The sequence below is a fragment of the Leptopilina boulardi genome, unplaced genomic scaffold (genome assembly GCF_019393585.1).
Source record: "Leptopilina boulardi isolate dan_hultmark-lab unplaced genomic scaffold, ZJU_Lbou_2.1 LbouV2_248, whole genome shotgun sequence".
Classification (NCBI taxonomy): Eukaryota; Metazoa; Arthropoda; class Insecta; order Hymenoptera; family Figitidae; genus Leptopilina; species Leptopilina boulardi.
The window spans coordinates 2,992,841-3,017,594 of NW_026137805.1; the positions used below are offsets into that span (position 1 = coordinate 2,992,841).

Sequence of the window (24,754 nt, forward strand, 5' to 3'; positions counted from 1 at the left end):
GAAGAAACGATTTTTTTGGAAAATAATTTTGAGCAAAAGTTTTATTGAATGGAAAAAATTTTAAAGAAACCGTTTATGTTGTAATTTGAAAGAATAATGTAGATTATGCTGTTTTTATTTTGCCGATTCTAATAAATTTTATACATGTATATGATATTTTTTTTGTTCACTTTCAACGTCTTGTGCGCATAAAAAGTGAAAAGCATTTTTATTCCTTGAAAAGCAAAGCCAAGTAGATTGAGAATTTTAGCTTACCTTTTCTGCACAAGTCTTCCAGATTATGTTCCACGATTCTTATCTCTTTCTTCGTTGAGTAGTTTGCGAGTTTCTATTTTTCTTACGTCTTGCCAGTTTTCAGTCTTGCCTCTGAAAATAAATTTAATGTCTTTATTCACTTCCTCCTGAGAATAATAATTACACAATTTTGTCATAATAAAGAAATGTTATTTTTTCGATAGGAAATTATATTTTAGTGATATTTTTCACATGCAATGGAAAAAATAGGATTTTTCCATTAAAATTAAAAAAAATTTAATCCTAAAGTGCAAAATGACTTAAAATAATTTCTACAAAAAATGTCAACAATAAGAAAAAATATATTAGTGCTCATAATTTAAAATCAGTATATTGATTTCACGAGAATCAGTCTACATAAATAATTCTCGATAAAAAGAAAACTTGGGAGCTCATGTAGTTTGAATTGAAAAACGAAACGTAAATTTGGATCGTATTCTCATACTTTGCTTTTGTGAAAGTCCTGAGGAACATTTCGAGCCGACAAAACCCATTGGCAGATTTTGCAGTAAAGTTTATTGAGAAACTTGGTTTCTGTAGTTATAACCACGATCAAGAATGAAAAAGGGCAACTTTTCAAGCAAAGAAGAAACTGTGCGGGAACAATAAACTTTGATAAATTATTGTACCTGCTATATATATGATAAATTTAATAATTAAAATTATTCCAAGTTTAATGCAAAAAGTTTTTCATTTTCTGAAACTAATGTATTTATCTCGAGATATATATATATATATATATATATATATATATATATATATATATATATATATATATATATAATGTGTAAAAGTATCAATCCAATTTTCCTTTCCTTCTTATTGTCGACAAGTATAAGAAAATAAGTCAAAACTCCTAAGGGAAATATAGAATAAAATGTAATATTTCTACAGTGTCCGGCGGGCAGAGTAAGAAGGAAATTGCAGAGAATTTTATTTCTTCGTGAGACGTATATATGATATATATTTATTTCGATATATCCTAGAAAGCTTAATTGCAATTTGCCCTATTTTGCTAGTTGCTTTTTTCAAATCTATTTATAATTTATCTGATATATAATATTTTTAAGCTTCTTTACGTTATATATGTGAGATGTTTATTAATGTGAATAATGTAAAGATATTTTTTTTTCACAGGAGCTAAAATAATTGGATCCTTTGAATTTACAGTGATGATGAGGAATCTTTCACATTGGCTCGGAGTGTCTCGAACAATTGTAAGATACTAAATGTAAGCGATATATTAACAATGTTTAATCGCGTTATATACATATACAGCAGTAGAGGCTTTTCCATTAATATCAATGTGCTTTCATTTATGAAACAGTCCTGGGGGCTTGTGCAAGCTTCATTTCGTTTATAAACTGTATATCTTTACCTGACTTCAATTTCGCATCACTTCACTTCCATTTTGTGGCTTCTTATAAATCTTCGAAATTGACCATCAAATCTTTATTTTTTTAATTTCAATTTTCACAACAGTACAGTGTCGAACTTGATATAACAAACTTAAAATAGTTAAGAATTCGTATTAACACAAAATAGAATTTAAAATGAAATAACATAAAAAGAGGCAATTTAAAACGGAAACGTTTTTTTCTTTTTAACCACTAGAATATTAAACGAATCTGAAATAAACGTAACGAGTGTTCATATAATTTTAAAAAAGAAGAGAAAAATCAGAGAGAGAAAGTAAAAAAAGAACAAGTTTCAAAGTATATATTTTCCTTTTAAAATTCGTTGAAGAATGTTAAGGCTTAATTTAAAGAAGTAAAAGAGAAAAAGTACAAGAGAGTTGCTCAAGATTATTACTACGAGGAAAAATCACAAGGTAGCTCTCTTGCAGTGGATCGATATATACATACACTTTGCTATAAATTATAATTTCACTTGAAACATGATTTTTCAGAGCCTAATTAAATACTTGTTCTTTGTAGAAAGCTCACACACATTTATTATACATGTAAATATATATATATTTATATTGTTTTGTTATATTTAAACAAGGTCACTTGCACACGTAACAACTACCTGCATAGTTGCAAAATAGAAGAGACTCCCTGTTTCAAAGGCTAACTCTATAGGAGAAGCACTTGGACCAGGATAATTGGATAACACATCTGCATTCTGCTTTATTCACAAGACTTTCCATTCCAAATCGTAAAAGTCTATTATCGGCCACTGCAAAACCACCGCCATATTTTTATCAAAAAACATTTATTTATAAATTGCTGTCTCATGCAAAATAGTTTTATTTTTTTGAAAATGTTACACAAAGTTTTTTTCAATTTATTTGCAACATACATTTGTCTTCGTAATTTATTTTATTTTTTATAATTGTTCTCATTATTGTTAATTTTATATCGTATAAAAATGATTAATTAATCCAATAAAACGCTTTGCATTTTAAATTAATGAGACCGATTGAGTATATATTAATTAATGCACAAACAAACTTAATTTATATGTACTTTTGTGGAATTGGAAATAAATAATACATGAGAGTGTGAACTTGAAACAAATTAGCAAAAATTTTCTCTCAAGTTTGTAATAGATTAACATTAATAATAATTTAAAAATGTATCGCTAATGTTTATTTTTAATTTTCATTCATTAGACACGCAGGAACTAAAAATTTCTTTTTCTAATATTCTTCATTTTTTGCCTTTTTAGAAAGAGTCAGAAATAAAAAAAATAATTATTTCATTAGTAATGTGCAAGAAGCAATATTGTTCTCTGTATTAATTGTTTATTCACAAAATTTTTATACTTCGAAAAAGTTGTACATTTATATAGAAAAAAAAGTATCAAGAGAAAAGATTTCATATAAAAAATGCATAGTCTCGTTTTATATTATATTTTTGAACAGCAGCATTTCTGTGAAAGAAGCTTCATAAACGACCACGGGAATGTTTATTTCGTACCGTACGATGGGAGAAAAAATGCCGTCACGTTGAATTTAAAAAACAGAAAAATAAATAAAGAAAATAATGCTAATGTTTAATAAAAAGGGATACCTCTATATCTCCTGACGTAAAATCATCTTTATGTGACGTAAAATTTGTTTTGCAAATGAAATTCTTTCACGGAATTATATATATATATTTTTTTTTTTAAAGGTCGGTGCGGTTTTTACTCGCGTGAGATCGGTTTACATCGCGCGCGTTTAGAGAGACTCGTCGGCACCATTAAATCTTCTCACCCGCGTTGAAGATATTTTGCTATCGCAAGCGCTTAATTTTCAGCAACGTCGCTAACTTTCCCTTAAAAGTTGTAAATCTCCCGCTCCCTCACCCCTTTTCTAATATGAAAACCAATTTACTTCTTCCAATTATATTTTCATCCTTTTTAAATATTGTCGAGTAATAATCTTTTTAACTTTATTTTCCTTATACAAAAAGAAAAGAAAAATATATGTCACTTTTAATTGTTCTGTTATATTTATTTTGTCCGCTTTAACTATTTTTTGAGTTAATTGTTATAATGATTGATAATAATAAATTTGGCATAGGTAACAGACAAATAGTCATTTTTAATGTGGGCATATAAGTTCGATTTTCCCGGTTATATAATGCACGCACGATACCAGGGCGTGCACAATGTCCGTGACTATCACAATCACTATATATATCACCTTCATACATATTATTTTACGATAATGATTTCATCATAATTTTGATAAATTAATAATAACAAAATAATAATTCTGTTTTATTTTCCAGTGGCCCAGATAGAAATATTACCTCAAAAGTGACCCTTGGAATAATTCCATAGAATTTCCATGGAAATTCCAGTTTGATATTTTCTAAAATAATTTAAAACCGCGAATTTAGTGATTTTGCAGTTTCTTAATTCTTAAAAAATAAAGTAAATGTAAAAGTGAAATGAAGTTACACATTAACTGATTTTTGTGATTATTATGGTATAAAAAAGCGGAATTCATTATTATCATCGTCATCGAAAATGAATTAAATTCAAGATAAAAGCAGTGTAAACATTGCATTTACATAATGCATTTACATGTTAAAATAATCCAATTTTCCGAATTGTCAAATACAACTCACACATTAATACATATATAGAACTCGGCAATTGTCATAATTGCTGGTTCCAATAATGGCGGCAATAAAATCGTTATGGCTGATTGTCTCATCGTCGCAAGTGAGTAAATGTCCCACTGAACATATTTTAAGTGTACAACTGTTATACATTCCTTTAACGAGGAAAACAAATATATAATATGAGATTCATTCTAATTTTGACCATACACAGTAAAAACAAAGTCTTAAACCGTTTACACCTTAAATTAAGCCCATATATTTTGCATAAGTCTGTCCTTTTTTAATTGGTCTGACTCCGTTTACACCTTAAATTCAGCCTCAAAAATAGGCTGAAATCAAGATTTCTTTTTTAGTGTGTAAAAGTGTTAAAATCTTTAAATTTTTTTCTAAATTTAGGGAAATTTTAAATAAATATAACTAATACTGATTATAATTTTAAAAAATATTTAAAATTTACTTTTTTCTGACGAATAATATAAAAACTTTGGAAAATCAAATACTATATGTTGTTGAGTAGGGTCAGTTGGGGTAAATGGGGACAAGAGGTTTTGGAGTTTAATTTACAGTTTTAAAATTAAGTTCAACGTCAATATTTTAACCTCAGATCACCTGCAAGAGGTTTTGAGTATTGCCAAGCTTTTATCTTGACAATTGGCAGCAAGATAAAAAAAGTTATCGCTCAATGCATAAAAACTTGAAAATCAAAGTCAAACTGTTTCAGTATTTTTTCTCGCATTTCAAAGAAAACAGACTTAAAAATCATACCAAATTTTTTTCTTATTCCTTATGATTCCCGTAACAGAAATTCACTTGAATTTTTGATTTTTGTCAATTTGGTTAATAATGACAAGCTGTCCCCATTTACCCTGCTCTCAAAATTTGAATTAGCGAAGCGTCGCTAATTTGCAGCTATAAGTATGCAGCTGATTCAAGCAGCGTATATACATTAATAATTAGCGCATATACACTATTTCATCAGTGTATATATGCTGTTTGAATCAGCTGCATACTTATAGCTGCAAATTAGCGACGCTTCGCTAATTCAAATTCTGAGAGCAGGGTAAATGGGGACAGCTTGTCATATTAACCAAATTGACAAAAATAAAAAATTCAAGTAAATTTCTGTTATGGGAGTCATAAGGAATAAAAAAAAATTTGGTAGGTATGATTTTTAAGTCTGTTTTTTTCAAATGCGAGACAAAATACTGAAATGAAAAAAAAAAATAAAAAAATTTCAATTGGTTCAACTATTATATATCTACTACAAATTTCTTTCAAGTTTTTTCATCCCTTTATACAGTAATATACTTAAGGAAACTTTTTTCTTAAAACTTTCTTAGAAACTGTGCTGTCCCCATTTACCCCAAATTTTATGAAATTTTCTAACTTTTGGGGTAAATGGGGACAGTCAGTTTCATGCGTTTAAAGCTTAAATCTAAATTTTTTTCTGCTGCATAAAATTAATCCTGGGAATGTAAATAACAACTTAAAAAAATAGACCCGCAAATATTACCTTTTAATGGAAGAAACTTACGTAATTTGTGAAAAATAGCGATTTTGTCCCCATTTACCCCAACTGACCCTAAATAGATTTTTTATGTGTGTTATTTAATTAGGATAGATTGCAGCTAATCAAAATGCACGCAAGTGCGTGGGGTAAAAGTGTAAATGGGGTGCACAAGGTACTATTTTAATTAAATCTCGTTCATAAGAGGTGCCCGCAAAGAAGATTTCTATAGACATAAAGAGAAAGAGAGAGAGGGAGAGAGAGTTGCATTACTATGTACTATCACAATTCTCGTTTTTTTCGATATTATATTTCTCTTTTTCAGAAATAACAGCCTTTGCGTTTCTTAAAAAAGGACCTAAATTTAAAAATTGTTAAATTTTAATACAAAAAAAAATTATCGAAAAGAAATAATTTTCTTTTTCCGCAAGCAAAATTAATTTATCGTGGAATATAGTCAATTAAGAGAATGTGAATAAAAATGAAATTTTTATATGTGAAATTTGTGAGAATGGAATGATAAAAGCGAGATGAAAAAAGAAGAAAAAAACTGATAAATCGCATTTGAGGTAAATTTTGTCGGAAAATCTGCTAAAATACCATTTTTTTCGTGAAATTCATTAGAGTATTATAAGGACACGTGACACATATTATACGTGACGTCAGCAATCGATTTTAAATATTCGTTGCGTTTAATTTCTTAAACTCGTCGCGATAAATTGATATAATAATATTTTCAGATATATCTGATACTTTTTTTCACAGTAAAAAATGTATTCAATTAATAATTAATTAATATTATCGACGACTTTTAAAATTAGATTTCTAGTTAAATTTCTAATTTCCATTTTGTCAAATTATTTAAGTTTTGGAGATTTTTTAAGAACCCAACACGAAATCTTTATTTTAAAGAACAAAATATTATAATTTGTAGCTTGACTGTTATCAAATAAATATTTATTTGATAATAATTAACCGATTTTTTGGATCAAATAACAAACTGAAATAATAATATGTGTCACAAGTTTAAAAATAAAAGAAAAAAAAATTTCTTTTTCGACAATTTAATGAAGATATATTGTAATCCTCATTTTCTACAACGAAATGTGAATGAAGGAATTGGAAACGAATTTAATCTCTTAACATCCACGTCACTCATGGAGAAGATATTTCGGATGATTGGATTTTGCTTAAGCTAGCAAACGTGAGACTGTCATATAATGAGAAAGATCATGCATATAAATTTTATTGAAAATCGGAGCACGTTTCTTAGGAAAGTATTGTACGCTCGGTCTTAGATATTTTTTTTTTAAGTATCTTTTATGGAGCTTCGGGGTTTTCTCACAGAAAGGAACTCACTGGCCATTAAGAGCATCACACAGAGACTCTTTTGTACACATTAACTATTGAACGTAAGGCCAGTCAGCAGGAATATCACATCGCTGGGGAAAAGCGATAAAAAGAAAAAAAATGAGAAAAGACCCCCGTCGGCTTCATGCCAATAATTCCGTCAGATTATTGAGATTAACCAGGGGACACTTTAACTTATCAACGATGTTGAGAGTTTTACTATATTTTTTTGCATATATATTGCTTTTACATTTTTTTATTGCAAAATTTCAAATTTTCTTCTAAAAAAAAGAAATTTTTTTAAAATCTCAGAATTGAAAATAATTGTTGATTATAGGTAGTATATTCAATGTCATGAATTTTAGTCGCGTGCATGAAATTTAAATAGATGACTTTTCGCTGTATAAAATAATTTAGTGACCTTTTTACTTGAATCCTTCATAACAAAAATTTAATTACCGATTCAAATCCGTTAAAAGCATTAATTCGTTTCAATTCAGAGATTGAGTGCCTCGAAATGGCATAAATTATTGTTAATTTTTTTTACAACGGTCAGTTAGATACATCAGCGCCATTTTTTTGGCTGTCCGTAAAAAATAGCTTGACCCCCCTCCCCCCTGGAAACGTTACGTATTTTGTGAACAGCCCCTTTTATATAATAATTTCAAATAATTGATCACTAATAACAAAATTGTTAAGTATTTCCAAACGTAAGAAAAGGTTTTAAATTGAACCTCCCAATTCTGTAACTCGTTTAGCGCTCGGCCGCACGCTCTATTGGTAGTCGGGTAGCAGCGAGTGTCAATGGCTCCCTCGCTGCTACCCGACTACCAATAGAGCGCGCGGCCGAGCGCTAAACGAGTTACAGAATTGGGAGGTTCAATTTAAAACTTTTTAAAAAGTCAAAGAAAATTTTGAAAAGAAATTTTAAATTAAAAAATGTTTTTATAAATAAAAGAATAGATTTTCTTTAAAATTTTAAAAGATAATTTAGAAACGACATTTTAAATATTGAAAACTCTTAAATTCTCAAATTAAAAATTCAAATAATTTTTAATGTAAAAATTCTTTTACTTTAAAATTTGTTCATTTTTTAAAGACTTTTTAAATAAACGATTTTTTTTTGCTTTAAAGTTTCTTAAAAACCTTCTTTTAAGTAAAAAATTTTTAATTAGAAATGTTTTAAATTAAAATATTTATAAAATAAACATTTTTTTAATAAAAATTGTATGTTACAAATTTGACAAAATTAAGAATATTTAAAATTAATATTTTTCTAATTAAAAATAAGTCCAACATTTATATATTCATGTTTTATGACCCGTTTTTTGTATAATAATAAAATACAACAAAATAAATTTTAAATTGAAAATAGAAATTTATGGTATTTGTTTATTGTCCACGTATTGGGCAGTGAATGAAATTTATCAGCGTAAAGTCGCATTTCACTTGTGAAATACTCTCTAAATTTGAATTAGCGAAAATTTCACTGTTTGAATCAGCGAATAAAGTTTTCACTACAAATCAGCGGTTACAGCTAATAAAATAGCGAAACACGAATCGGCGAACGTCGGTCATTTTCGTCGGAATATAAATTTATTTTAAAATGGAGTATTCCGCTGATTGAAATAGTTGTTAGTCGCTGATTCGCAGCTGCATACTTATAGCTTTTTCAATCAGCGACTATTCGCTGCCAATCAGCGGATTTTAGCTGATTCAAATTTAGAGAGTATTTGCTTTCGACCTATTTTTGCGTTTAACAGCAGTGATTGCTTTAGTGAAATTTGGTTTGGCATGAAAGAATGCCTCTACATGTATATATATATATTGCATTGTACTGCATCACTTTCAATCAGAAAAAATAAAAGTGCATGAAAATAACAATTTACACTGTTTTTGTTTACAACTGGTTTGTAATTTTTTATTCTCTTTTTGCAAGTTATCTTTTATTTTCTCTTTGTTTCGAAATTCAAGAAATAAATTGTGAAATATATTTTTTTTGAAACATAATCACAATTTTAACTGTTTAACTTTATGGGCTGACTATTTATAGACCTATACTACTTGAAAGTAGTTTATCAAGTTCAGTATATACCTACATATGTATTATGTATTTAAATTCCAAAAACTTTTCGTTTAATTTTTTCTGCATTTTTTTTATAAACTTTTAAAAGTAGTTTTTAGTATTTTTCAGTTTCTAATGAAATTGTTTTTGGGGTCGTGCATATAATACGTCACGCTATTTTTACCCCTCCTCCTATGTCACATTTGGTTCCATACATTAGCGCCATTTTTAATCTCTGGATACCCCCTCCCCCTGTTTGCGTGACGTACGATGTGCACGACCCCTTTAGATAGGTACTTTTTATTTTATATTTTAATTAAAAAATATATATATATATTTTATTGAAAAGAAATGATTGTTTTTCCTCATTTGTGCGAAAAATTTTCCTATAGCGTATTTTTTATTATTGTAATAACGGCTTATTTGCTCTCTTAATTTGAATCAGTGAAATTTCACTGGTGAAATAGCTAGAAGTCGGTTACTGAATCATTTAGTGAAATTTTCACTGAAAATCAGTCATATATCACTGATTTTCAGTGAAAATTTCACTAAATGAATCAGTCAATCTGTATTATCGGTAATGGGTAAAACAGATTGACTGATTCATTTAGTAAAATTTTCACTGGAAATCAGTGATATATGACTGATTTTCAGTGAAAATTTCACTAAATGATTCAGTAACCGACTTCTAGCTATTTCAGTGATTCAAATTAAGAGAGTGTGACTTTCATGTTTTATGTACACCTTTTTTTTATTATTTCCGTTATTACTCTTTTCATTCCCCGTGCAGAAATTTTGCCAGGGCCCAGATCGGGGCCGGATCAGGCTGCCCTATTAGGGAATGAAACACCGCGCATGATGTGGCCCTGATTGTGAAATCCACATTTTCTGGTCGCCCTGATTAGGTGTGGAGTTTCATTCCCTACAAGGGCCCTGGTAGGGCAATTTCAACGCGCGTCTTCAGAATTTTATGTATATTACTCAATTATACGTTTTAGAGTGTTTCTCTCATTACTATTTCAACTCATTGGCTACTTTTTATCAAACATTGTGTGCAATTGCCATGGGCACATTCTCTCCTTTATTATCTACAATGCACGTTTCATAAAATTTAAATCATTTTATAAAAAGATAGAGAACAAACAAAATATTTAAAAACAAAAATATTAACAATAATATAACCTGAACTGTTAGAAAAAAAGAAAAGATTTATTAATCCAGCTGTTTTTTTTATTAAAAATATCGAGCGTGTCAATTAGTAAAGTTAATAATAAATTCATATAGTGTAGATAAAATGTGCAATATTTTCATCAAAGACATTTTTTAAACAATATTTCAAACTTTGTTATTAATAAAAAATTTCCAATAAAAAAATTTGTTTTTGTAATTCATTCAAAAAAGCTTTTAGTATTATCGTCTATTAAATTTTTAAAAAATTGTTAGTGAATTTGAATTGAAATAATTATTTGAAAAATTACGTATTATTATTATGTATATGCATGAAAGAAATTTAAAATTATAAGATAAATTTATAAAATTGTTCAATCTTAATACAGAAAACTGAAAATGTTATCCCTCTTTGAAATAATCCATGATTAGGTGATCTTTGATGGGGCGTCTTGTTCTAATTTTCCATGGACCCATAGTCACGACTTACGTATGTATATACATATATACTTCACTTTTGTGCTCTTCATCAATTTGCCCGAGCGTGGAAATGAAGCGCACATGAATAAGATAATATACCTAAAGCGAGATTTCTTGGAAATTGACTTTTCCTGCTCAACAATCATTCATCTTATATTAAAAAGAAAAAATATATATGTTATAAAAATTGAACGAAAGTTCAGAGAAAATTTTTCTCCTATTTATAACGTATGACATAAAATATAAAAAAATGTTTATGTAATAAGAAAATATAATTTTCAAAAATTAATTACTATATGTTCGATAAAATTTATTTACTCTCTAAATTTGAAATAGCTAAAATTTCACTGTTTGAATCAGCAAATAAAGTTTTCACTGCAAATCAGCGGATACAGCTAATAAAATAGCGAAACACGAATCGGCGAACGTCGGTCATTTTCGTCGGAAGATAAATTTATTTTTAAAATGGAGTATTCCGCTGATTGAAATAGTTGTTAGTCGCTGATTCGCAGCTGCATACTTATAGCTTTCTCAATCAGCGACTATTCGCTGCCAATCAGCGGATTTTAGCTGATTCAAATTTAGAGAGTAGGTATGCATTTTTTAAATTTTTGCATATTTTCTTAAAATTAAGAAATGTTGAAAAATTGTTTCATTTGCCCAATTGTTTAAATTGTGAAATTTCTATTTACCCAAATTTCCAACTGGTGGAATTTTAATTTTTTTAAATTCTCTTATTTATAAAGGAAGAATGTTAGATGAAAAAAATAATTGTAATCAAAATGAAAAACACGCTCTTTAAAGTTCCTCTTACTTTGAGAATACTTAAAAAATTTTTTTTTTTTTTTTAGTTATATGTTGTTAAAATAAAATTTGATCTTCATTATGATTTATTGGTCTCGGGATTCAAAGAACGTATACACAATATGATGATAGTTTCAAGCTTCCTTTAAGCCATAGCCAACATACCTTGAACTTCGACCTACTTACCTGGAAAGATCCATTTCTCTCGATAGGTGAGACGCGAAGGTGCCAGGACGAAAATGTTTGACCGGTTTTTGTAATTTTACTTATTTTACATTTGAAAAACGGAACAATCGATACATAAATATAGAACATAAACGAATATATAATAAACGAACAAAATGACAAAAATAATGAGGTCAAAATTTATTAAAAAAAAAAAATTATCGTTACAAACAATAAACGAAAAAAGTCATTTTTGTTTCTAAAAAATCAATTTTTTGAAAAAAAACTCTAATTATTATACTTACAAAACATTTTTCGTATTAAGTTTAACGAAATTTAAATTTCAATTAGGTATTCAAAAATATTACTAAATAAAATTCTTGTCAATTAAAAGTTTAGGTCAAATAAAGATTCCAATAATTTTGAATAATTCGCTAAATAAAATTTTGGAAAATAAAATTTTTTTTACTAAACGAAAATTGAGATTTCCGTGTTGAAAGAATAGAAAGGTATTTTTCTTTCTTTCACATTTGTTGAGTGTTAAAAAATATAATCTTGCATTACATTCAAATTTTTCTATATATACATATATACAATTTGAAAGACATAAAAATACATTATTTCTCCCTTTAATCTTGTAAAGTGTGTACTCGCAAAACTTTTCGCGTAAATGCACATTGAAAAATGTGATTCAAGATATGGAGGTCGTTTTATATAGTGTACTGTTCTCTCTCTCTCTCTCTCTCTATTGTTTCCCTTGAACGTCTCTTGGCAAGATTAAATTTTCAAAGGCACATGAATATATTTCCCCAAATCCCACTTGACATAAAATATCAATTGAGAAATAAAAATCATTTCACGTTCAAAATCGTATTTAACATAATTATCACTTACTTGGCATAAAATTCATTTGTCATAAAATTCACTTGACAAAAAATTCATTTGGTAAATGAAACACGTGTCAAGTGATATTTTTGCAACGGTAAGATTTATATTAAATAAGAATTATGAAATGGAAATATTTTGCCAAGTGAGTTTTACGTCTACCCAGTGGGAAATTTACCATTGACAAAAGAGTGGCCCAATATTGGACCATCATTGGTCCTATAATGGCCCAATGGTTACCGCAGTGTCAATTTCCCACTGAGTAATAAGATTTATTTTAAATAAATTGTATATACCAAGCAAGATTGACATCAAATGATTTTATATTATTTTTTGCAAGAAAAAAATTTGGATTGTTATAAATAATAAAAATAAATAAAATACAAATTGTAATAGAAATAAAATATAACAATAATGTAAAAAAAAAAAAAAAAAAAGAAGATAAAACTGACTCGCAGTGCTTTTAAAGTTCTGCTAATGCCGTTCTTCAGTCGAGTAACTCTATAAATCACGAGCTTTACTGATATATAATGTGTGAATTTTATTGTACGTGCACTGAGCTCCCAGGACCATATTGATTAGTTGGTTTAAAAATAAGATTTAAATGCACAGGGTAAAAATATAAATATAGCTTAGAAATTATATAAAATGAGAACAAGATTATATAAATAAATATAAAATATGAAAAATCTTTCTCTATATATATACATATAATGAAACATAATACAAGAGGAAAAAAACTTTAAAAATGCATAGCATATAATGTAATATATTAGAATTTAAATTTCAAAAGGAAATAAATTTCTGAGATTATACATATATACAAAAAATGTAGTTGAATTGAAAATATTCTTCAAGTAAAAATGCAATATTTTGCAAAAAAAAAATATATATATATATATGTATATATATAAATTATTGGCAAATTATAAATAAGAATTGAACGAACATAAACGATTGACAATTTGAAAAATGTGACATAGGACAAATTAAAAGTTCTATAATTAAAAATGCTACAAAAACAAAATTTCCCATAATTAAAACTTTAGACTAATGAAAATAACAAATAATTGAAAATTTCTCCTAATTAAATTTTACAAAATTAAAATAATTGAAGCAAATAAAAGTCTCAATAATAAAAAAAAATTTGTTCAAATGTAAATTCCTAAAATTAAAATATTCGGTTAATAAATTTTTGTCTAAATAAAATGCCAATAGTTAAAAATTGTATCAAATTGTTGATAATGCAACGTTTTGATGCTGTTTATGGTCTCAATTTGAGAGCCTCAGAAAACTGTGTAATGGAAAATTTGGGTGAATTTCTCTATCAATTTTATATACCTATATATGTATATATATCCTGGAAGTAAAAATTGCGTAGCTTTCAAAACTCCTGGAAAACCTTTTTTACTTGCAGTTTATTGAATTCCGGAAATTAGTTTGAAATTTTTTTTACTTTCTGCCGTCTTTATCAAGAAAAAAAAGTTAGCGAGTTTATGTTCGTGTTTACCAGAAGTAAAACTCGTCGTGGATATATATATATATATATATATATATTATAGTAAGTATAGTCCGAGAAATCGATGTAAGCGTGTGAAGGATGCAACAAGTAAAGGCCACACAATATACCCTTGACAAGTCTGCGAATGGGAAAATGTAGTGTGTAACAGAAAAATTCTTAATTTTCGCGTATCAATATTATGTATATGTCTATATAGTCGATTCAAAACCTGGCAGAGTACCTACATGTAACTATTATTGCAATGCATTAGTATACATTGATTGTGAGGTAAAAGATTGGTTGGGGTTACCATTTTTAGTTAGTAAACTATACTGCAGCTAATTTATCAGTTGTGGTTACTACTTTATTGGTTGGCATAACTATTTTATTAGTTACTTTAACTAATTAGTTGGTTGAAATGACTATTTAATTAGTTACCTGACTAACTAAATGGTAACAGTAACTAATATAAATTAGCAACAATACTCTTACTAAAGAAATGGTAATCACAACCAATCGTTTCTCTCAGTGTATACATAAATGCATTGAACAATTCTACAATAAATTAATTTCGTCTCTTATTATAATTGATGATATATATCCATTCTTTGGATTAGTTTTTCTTAAATAATAAAAAAAATTTCCAATCGTTCCGCAAAAGTAGTTGACAATACAGGTGCACTGTAGGATTAATATATAGAGGTCTAATTTAAGTTGAGATTAGGTTTAATGTAGGTTTTATATATATATATATATATATATGTATGATGTATTCCACGCCAAAGCGTAAGTCCATCTGCAATTGAATCTCCGATTTTTTTTCTTTTAGTACTAATTGAGACTAGCTTCCATGATTTTTTTCAAATTTTTTTAGCAAGCCGTTTTCGAGTTATGGAATTTTGAAATTGGAGAATTTTCATGACTTTTAATTTTTGAATGCTCATAACTGTCTTAAAAATGCATCAATTTTAAAAGTCTTTTCTTGAAAATGTGTGTTTTTAAACGTACTTTTCCAAAAAAAATCGAAATTTTTTTTCAAACGATATTACTATCAAATTTTTGAGTTTTAATGATAAAAAGTCATTTTTCTCATTTGACGTACTTATCGATTTTTTTAAATTTTTTCAAAAAAACTACTTACGAAACTTTTAAGCCTAGCCCGATAATGGGCAAACGATTTTTTCAATATTTTCGGAATTTTTCAAAGATTTTTGAATTTTTTAAAAATATTTTTGGTTTTTTTTATACTACGTACTTTTATGTATTTTGATGCACTGACAATACCCAAAAATTTGATTTTTATGGCGAGAACCATAAAAAAAAGTCCCAAAATTTATGGTTTTTTTTTCGTTTATTGGGTAAAATATGCAATATTTAAAAAAAATGTTCAAACAAAAGTTATAGATCTTATTAAAATACATTTTTTATATTTGATGCATTTTTTTTCATTTTGCATATTTTACTCAATAAACGAAAAAAAACATAAATTTTGGGACTTTTTTATGGTTTTCGCCATAAAAATCAAATTTTTGGGTATTGTCACTATGATTTTCGTAATCAGCGCATCAAAATACCTAAAAGTACGTAGTATAAAAAAATATTTTTACAAATTCAAAATTCAAAAATTTTTGTAAAATTCCGAAAATATTGTAAAAATCGTTTGCCCATTATCGGGCTAGGCTTAAAAGTTTCGTAAGAAGTAGTTTTTTTTTGAAAAATCGATCAGTACGTCAAATGAAAGGTACGTTTAAAAACACACATTTTGAAAAAAAGACATTTAAAATTGATGCATTTTTAAGGAAGTTATGAGCATTCAAAAATTAAAAGTCATGAAAATTCTACTCCAATTTTCAAAATTCCATAACTCGAAAACGGCTTGCTGAAAAAATTTGAAAAAATTCATGAAAGCTAGTCTCAGTTAGTACTAAAAGAAAAAAAAATCTCAAAAAAATCGGAGATGCAATTGCAGATAGACTTACACTTTGGCGTGGAATAATCATATATAAGCGACAAAAGGAACGTCGTCGTGTACTTCGTCTCGCTAGGACATGGTTAAGCTTACAGTCCATGTAATTGGATGTTTAGCACGACTAACCGCACGGGGATTACCTTACAAGCGCGAAATATAAGCCATGCTATATTTGTATATATTCATTTACCGGGAATTATTTCCTCACATAATAAATCATTCGATTAATCACTCTCAGTACAAACTATAATACGTTTTTATGTTATATTATGTCAACATAATTCATATTTTGGGGTACTGTTCAGAAAAACGCTGTTTCTGTCTAATGCCCTATTTAGAGAAAACTGGTCTTACCTTCACGATTTTTCTATAATTGACCTATTTTGTAAGATTTTTCTTTATTTTTAAAAATAAATGATAGTTTTACTGTAAATACAAATACATACCAAAATTGATGAGTAGTTTTTTTCCAAGTTTACACTTCTGGTCCGCGTGCTTCAAACGTCCTCACCTAAAAACAAATTTCACGCAAAATTAAAATTATTGTAAATTTTATTTATTCAAATTTAAAATATTTTTTTTTTCTGAAATTTTAACACGGGGATAAAAAGATGGTACGGGGTACTATCTAGATAGTACCAGGTACCATATTTGATCTTACATATACGGACAGCAATCTAGATTCTATAAGTTACTATCCAGATTGTAGTGGGTAACATAACCATACTTTTTGTAACATCTTTGATAGTACCGGATAACATCTACTTTTTACCATCTTAAGATCATAAGTTCTTACCATCTATTTCTCTCCGTGAAATAATTCTTTATTAAATTTTGTGTGTTGAATTTGTTTTTTAATTAATGATGTTTAAACTTTCAATTTTTGTGTTATTTTTTGTTTTCAAATAATATATACATATGGTCAATCTGTTCTTAGTTAACCATTCACAATTCAAATTTCATTATTGATGATTCTCCGATCAGACCGTATATAAATTGAATTTGCGTCGTCGGCATCATTGTAAAAGAGTTATATATTAATGAAATATCGGTGAGGAAAACAAGCGGAAATGTTTTCGTAAAATTTAATTGACGTCACTATATATATATATATATATTTCTATTGTGTACTCGTCGAGAATGGCAGGTTAATTAGTTTATATATGAAAACGTGACACATATATTGCCTATTTCATATGCCGGTATATATATATATATATATTTGAAAAAACAACAACTAAAATGCAATTAGAGTCGGGATAAACGAAAATTATTATTATTATAAAAATAGTTTATAAAATAACAACACTAATTTGCCGCAAAAACTTTCAACTGTTGGAATCACAAATTGCCAAAAATGTCTAATTATAGTAAAATTTATAATCATAATAATTGTAATTAATATTTTAAATTAATCTCTTTTTTGGGTAAAAAAACTTTTTAATCCCCCCAGTAGTTTTGTTTTTCCAATTTTTTTTTCTTATTTACTATAGTATCAAATGGTCAGTGTTATATATCGTTAATTAGGTGTGAAATAGTTTTGCTTGTAGTACCTAAACGTGTATGTGTTTCTCTTGAGGTTAACAAAAATCCAGTCAATTTTGAGATAAATTAACTTTTCTTCCCGTGGGAAACGTAATCTTTTCGTTATAGAGCCATAAAAAAGAACGCAGCTAAAAGTACACTTTCAGTAATAAAAATCCAAAGAGAATGTTCATTGCTGATATAGACTGAAATGACAAATCGGCGAGGGTGATAAAAAAAATAGTGTTACAAACATTTTCAGATCGTTGACTCTGTTTTTTTGTGAATAAGTATATATTTTTTTCTAGAGGCAAAAGAGAGTTCTTGCTGGTCAAAATGTAAAATAAAATATTTTTATTAAAAATTTAAATGTATAAATTACAAAAAATTAGGGTGTTTTTTGCATACAAATTACCCTTATTTTTTGACTTACATTTAAATTTTATAAAGTCTGATCTACCGTAAACATACCTAACTAATAAAAAAAAATAAAACACAATATTTTTTTGCTAGCCAAAAATTGTAGATTATTATAATACATAATATTATGTATACAGAAAATTATTACCATTTAAATATATAATTTTTGAAAATAACCAAAGAAGTGAAATTCATGGAAATTTTTAAGATTAAAAAACTCGATCATGTGAATATTGCGAAGAAAATTTCAGGTCATTGAACATTCAGTTATAATAATAAAAAAAAGTAAAATTTTCCAAAAAAAATCATTATAATACCCAGTCAAACGAAAAAACTCCTTCGATTCATAACTGAAAATTCAAGAAATTTAAAAAAATTATCTGTATTATTTTTATGTTCCATATAAAATATACCTCATGGAAATGTTATTTTTGTTTTTTAAATAAAATGATATCACCATCACCTACAAAGTAACAAAATTTAATTATACTGACGATTTTACAACGCACACGTTTTATATAGAATAAGAGAATCTCTTTGACCGCTATTTAATGAACTTCTTTGATCAAAAAGACTTTTTTTCACTGGCTGATAAAACACTCATTTGCATAATTCGCAAAAGGTAATCAAGTAGCATTCCACTAATCTCAAGTCATGAAATATTTCACTATATATAATCCTGAAAGTGAAAAAAAGTAAGAAGAAAGTTTCGTTTTAAAACAGAAGCAAAATATTTTCTGTTGCGAAAATACTATTATTATTATTTTATTGATTAATTTTAATTTTTAAAATTCTCTCTAAATTAGAATCAGTAAAAAATTATAGCTACTGATTTCAATCAGTGAGATTTTCCCTGAGACTGATGTAATATATAAAATAAAAATTTATGAAAATGTGATAATGTTTTTAAGAAATTACAAATTGACGTTTTATAATAATTATACAATGACTTATAAAATGAGAAATGAAACTGATGCCTACGTCTATATTACACTCTATTAAATTATCATAAATGTAACCTATAATTTATTGTTTCTCAGACCTATCTTTTCAGAGCACTTTTTTTTTATTCACGGAACTATATTGTATTTGGCTCTAAAATAATACAGCAACAGGTGATATATCAAAGTAACGCAAATGCAACAGTGCGCTACTCACGATAATGTAGCGCCAAATTTAAACCAAATTCCTAAATATTTAAAAAAAACTTTTTTTACTTAAAAATATTTAAATATTAGAGAGAAATAAAAAAAATATGCCTCAATATTATAATTTCGAATAAGGCGCCAAAAAATAATTTTTTCATAACATAAAATATTTATCAGATAAAATGAATCGAGGATTTTTTGTACTGGTTTTAACGCTTATGAAAAAATTGGGCGTATTTTTAAAGCACCTCTAAACTATGGGTGGAATAGGACGTTAAATATTTCAAGTGCACTTGACTCTCTTTGCGTAAAGCCTCTTTTGGCTTTTTATCCATGATTCTTGTATGTACATATATATAGTATTCTTGAAATGTAAATTTGTATTTGTGAAAATGGAAAGAGATCTCGTCATGAATTGCACAGACACATTCAGATAGAAATTCACGCTTGCACTTTGCAACAAGGGCCAAGGTTTCTTTCCATTGTCAGAAAAGAGAGAAAAAAAGAGAGAAAGAAAGATGCTTATATGAAGTGTACAGAGAATTGGTTATCGATCCTTGTTTTTTTTCTTTTTTTACCTTTTTTACTTTTTTTCTCTCTCTCCAATCAGCAGCCCACTTTTCGCTCCATGCTCATTAGTTTGTCTTCTATATATGTGAAAAACCCCCTTAGGGAATGATCATCACATATTCGCACTGGCAATCCGTACATATATATATATATATATATATATATATATATATATATATACATACGAGTCATCGCTGTGTCACTTATTCCCAATGCGAATTTACACTAACATATTCAGGCAATTTTATCACCACTCACATGTAATACGATTTTTATTACCAGAATATCTTCTTACCCTGTTATGTTAATTGCTTTATATACATATACATATATAGGCACAAAATCTCGTTATAAAAATCTTTTTCAATAAAGTGTTTAGAAAATTGAAAAGTAACAAAAGTTATGGAAAAATGATAAATATAGGAGAAGTAAATTTATCTAAATAAATTTTTTTTATTTTAAGTTCTTCACAGTGTTTTATCACTAAAGGTAGATAAATAAATTTCACATAATGTATGCTATATTTTGTAAAACGGGTTTAAAATTTCCTAAATGTAATTATAGTAAAACATTTGCTAACAAATTGACTGTAAAGTTTTTAATTACAGTTTGTAAAAATTTATATTGTCATATTATATGTGTTATTCACTCATTTTCCACAAGTGACAAATATTTTATTTTTATCAACTTAAAAAAAATTAATATTAATAGAAATTTTTTAAAAAATTTCATCAAAAAATTAATTATTTCTCAATTTAAATTGAAGGAAAATTAAAAAAACAATATTTTTCCATTAACAAAAAGAGTTAGGCATTAAAAAAAGTGTTTTTTAAAGCTTCTCTAAAAATTTTTGATTTATGTTTAAATTATTGTTTAAGGATAGTAAATAATTTCATTTAATTTTAACAAATTATGTAAAATTAAAAAAAACTTTTCTTATAAGAAAAGTACATCTAAAAAAAATTTTAATATTACTGTACTTTTAAATATTAACTATTCGCTGTCGCTGACTCGCTTTATATATAAAAACACTTTTTTCTACAATTTATATGTCTCTTTATGAAAAAAAGCTTTTAATGATAGAATTGCGAATTTTTTTTATTAAAAAAACGTTAATAATTGTCGCTGGATCGTTAAAAAGTCTCTAGAGGAAAAATAGTCGAGTTTTCTCTCATGTAACCAGGTGAAAATTTTCTCCATTGAAAATTACGTAATTCTTTCTCAATTCGCATTCATTTTAAACTATTTGCAATTTAAATTTCCCTCCAAATTTTAATATTCAGTTTTGATTAATACATAATAAAATAGATTTCTATAAAAAAATATAAAATTTTTACACAGAAAATTATAAGGTATTAAAATAAGCTGCAACGCTTATTTTTTTAATCCAATTTTGCTTATTTTAATACCAAAGTGGATTAAAATAATAAGCGTTGCAGCTTATTTTAATGCCTTTTAATTTTCTGTTTAGTTTTAAAATAATTTTATTTGCAAAATATTTCTATAATTTATTTCTCTTTATACGAGTGTTTATTTTCAATTATAATTCGTTTTTAATACTAAAGCTAAAAAAAGAAGGTATAAAATACAAAAGTTAAAAATGACGGAGTAAAAATTGTTTAATGTCTACATAACACATTTCAACATATTTTATGATTAACTGACGCTATTCAACAAGTTTTGAGATAAAAACTATATATATGCTAAAATATATATCTATATATAGAAAAGTTTACGTTTTACGAATATTCGTGCTAGAGTATATATATGTATATAATATGTTATTCATAGAAAACAGAAAATATAGTTCTTTATTTTCCGGCGAAAATCTCCAGTTTAAAGTGAAACATATTGTTGACATTATTTATAATTAACAATATATGTACGATGTGCTTTTGACGTTGTTTAACATCTCAATAAAATTTCAAAATCTAATTAAACTTCATAAACATAAAATTTAACGAATGTTAAATACTTTTTTCAGAATAAATATATACTATATTTCTTGACTTTAAAGTTTAAAGAAAAGAAAAATTTTATTTGTTTGAAAAAAACTTGTTAAATTTTTTAAATTTGTGTATGAACCAGTTTGAACATGTTTGAAACTTATGCTCAATCAGTTTTTAATGGTTTGAAATTGGTTCAATTTAAAATTTGGTAAAAAATTAATTTAAAACCAGTTTTCGACAATAGATTTGGAATTAATAATTTCCTGGTTGGCATTTTTTTTATTTCATTTTAATAGTTTTAAAACAAAAATATATTTGAAAAAAGAATTATATTTTTTTTAAAACAATGCAATGTAGGTATTATTTTTCTTTTTTGTTTTCGGTCAAAATATAATTTAATTTATTGTCATCGTAACTTTTCACTGAAGAAATAGCAATCAAGCTGTGAAACATGACATTTTTTATTTATGATCATTTTTAACGATCCCCAAAACAGAGTTTAGCACTATTTGAAAAAAGCAACAAAAATATTTTTTTTAAACAAAGAAACTGCCACTCGCGGCACTCACAATTATATTATTATTTTTTCAACGTGTGAAATTTTTTAGGGAAAAATCAGAAAATTGGAGTTTGAAAATAAAATTGTTTTTTTCAAAATAGAGGATATTTATTGTTTTCTAAAAATTAAAACAAATTTATGCACGTGTAGATAATAAATAATTATTTGTTTTTAATATATTATATGTAAAAAAAAGAAAAAAATAAAGGCTAATTTAAAGATACTTTTGAATATGACACAAAACAATGTCCGCAATTCAACAAAACTATGATCGTGAAATCAGATAAACGTTGAAAATTATTGTCACACAATAACTGCTCTGTTTGTGTGCATCATCTGTAAAGGAGAATGATAAAATTTTGATACGGGTACGTACTATATAGTATAGATGTACATTTTCAATGATTTTCTTCATTGTTCATCTATACATGATTACTATCTTTTGTTTATACAAAATATCTTTTAATGAAACTTACCATAAAAAATAGTGCATTTTTACGAAATTTTCAAGTTAACTAATTTAAAAATGATATTTATATAAAAAAAAGTTTTAAACATTAAATTAAACAATTTAAAACTTGATTGAAACAAATTTCAAACAACTCTAAATTAACATTTAATAACATTTCAACAAGGTTTTTGAACTAATTTAGTTCCAAAACAATATTTAAAAAAAAACTAATTTTTCTTAATTCCAAACAAGTCTAAAATCTAACAATACAAATATTAGCTAGGTTTGAACAATGAGAGTTCTTATAGGTTCAAAAATAAAATGCAAGCGTCTACATAGGGTTTATAACATTTATAATATATATTTTTTGTGTGCAAAACTTTCTTAAATTAGTTCATTTTAATTTCATTTTTATCGGCAAATCTGAAGGAATAACGATGTGTAAAATGAGATTTTTCAAGTGTTTTCATTTTAAAAAGTCTCTCATTCCCAGAGAGATTTCAGTTAACTGGTCAAGAAAAAATTAAATTGCAAGGAATACAATAAAAATGAAAAAAAAGTGAACACTACTCTGGCACACACGTGTTGAGTGTCTTCATATTATACTGGTAAAAAGGTAATATCAACTAAATTACTTTTTCCAAGTACTCAACTAAAAATATTTTTCCAACTGCTTCAGTTTTTTTAATTTCTTAATGTAACTAACGTGACATAGATCCTTTATTTATAGAAAGAACTATAGTTATTGATAATGACTTTCGTTTTTAATTTTTTAAGTAATAATATTTAATTAATTAAATTCATATTTAATTTTAGTTGATTTATTTTTTTGTATTTTGCTTTTTATTGAAAATAGAAACTTTTAAAATATTAATATTTTATTCCATTTTAATAATAAATAATATATTTATTACTAATTATTTAATTATATTAAGTATAATATTATAATTAATAATAATAAATTCTGTGAAATATTCCCGCTTATACATAATTTTCGACCGATTCAAGTTTCTGGATATTACTGTTACTCGTTTCGTTGTTCATGGGCGGTAAGGCTAAGAACAAAAGACGAACAGCGTCGCGAGTTCGATCCCCCCTTAACGGTAGGTTTTTTCAAATTTTCCAAAAAAATAACCTAGTCCTTGTGTTACTTGTACATCAAATAGTTAATGTATGAGTGTCGAAACGGACTAAAATGACAATACCGAATTTCAAAGCCAGTATTCATATTAATCTCCAAATATGAGTACACGATAATCGGTGACATTTCTTTTTTTATTTCGAAAAAAATGTTCTCTTTTTACAAAAAAAAAAAATACTAAACAAAGCTGTTATTTAAAATTACAATTTGAAACAATTGTTTTTTTTAACTTAACAAAAAAAATATATTATATGTGGGTACACTGAAAAAAAATAGTATTGAACCAAGAAAATTTATTTACTTGGTTCAAGAAAATCGTGGGACTGAATACGGTCAAATCAATTATGCTACTGTTTCAAGAAAACCATTTACTTGGTGCAGTATATTTGAAAAAAGAACATATGTTCTTGATACAAGAAAATATGGAATTCGATCAAAAAGTTAATCGACTTCTATGAGTATAAAATATTTTCTTGTTCTAAGAATATCAGTAGTCAAATCAATTATTGCATTTGATTCATTTAAATCTTTGTAATGTTGGCTCTAGTAAGTAATAAGATTTAAATCAAAATATTATTTACATTATCAGAAGAACGCATGTTCTTGGTCCAAGAAAATATGGAATTCGTCTAAGAAGTTAATCGACTTCTAAGAAATGTAAAATATATTAAGTCAAGATCATATATATATATTAAATCAAGAAAATATTTTCTTGACTTGAGAAAACTTATGGAGTTGAACCAA

The 24,754-nt window shown here is 26.6% G+C and overlaps 2 protein-coding genes across 4 annotated transcripts in view; one reads left to right on the forward strand and one right to left on the reverse strand.

Moving 5' to 3' along the window:
- The window catches only part of LOC127280606 (uncharacterized), a 263,749-nt gene that overhangs the window by 121,070 nt on the left and 117,925 nt on the right, over window positions 1–24,754 (forward strand). The window lies entirely within an intron of this gene.
- LOC127280622 (uncharacterized) overlaps window positions 1–24,754 on the reverse strand; it is a 51,596-nt gene that overhangs the window by 19,591 nt on the left and 7,251 nt on the right. Inside the window, exons 2-3 of the mRNA XM_051303756.1 lie at window positions 16,695–16,759; window positions 256–366 (exon numbers count right to left, since the gene is read on the reverse strand). The gene's annotated coding sequence lies outside the window, so the exon portion shown is untranslated. The remainder of the gene's footprint in view (window positions 1–255; window positions 367–16,694; window positions 16,760–24,754) is intronic.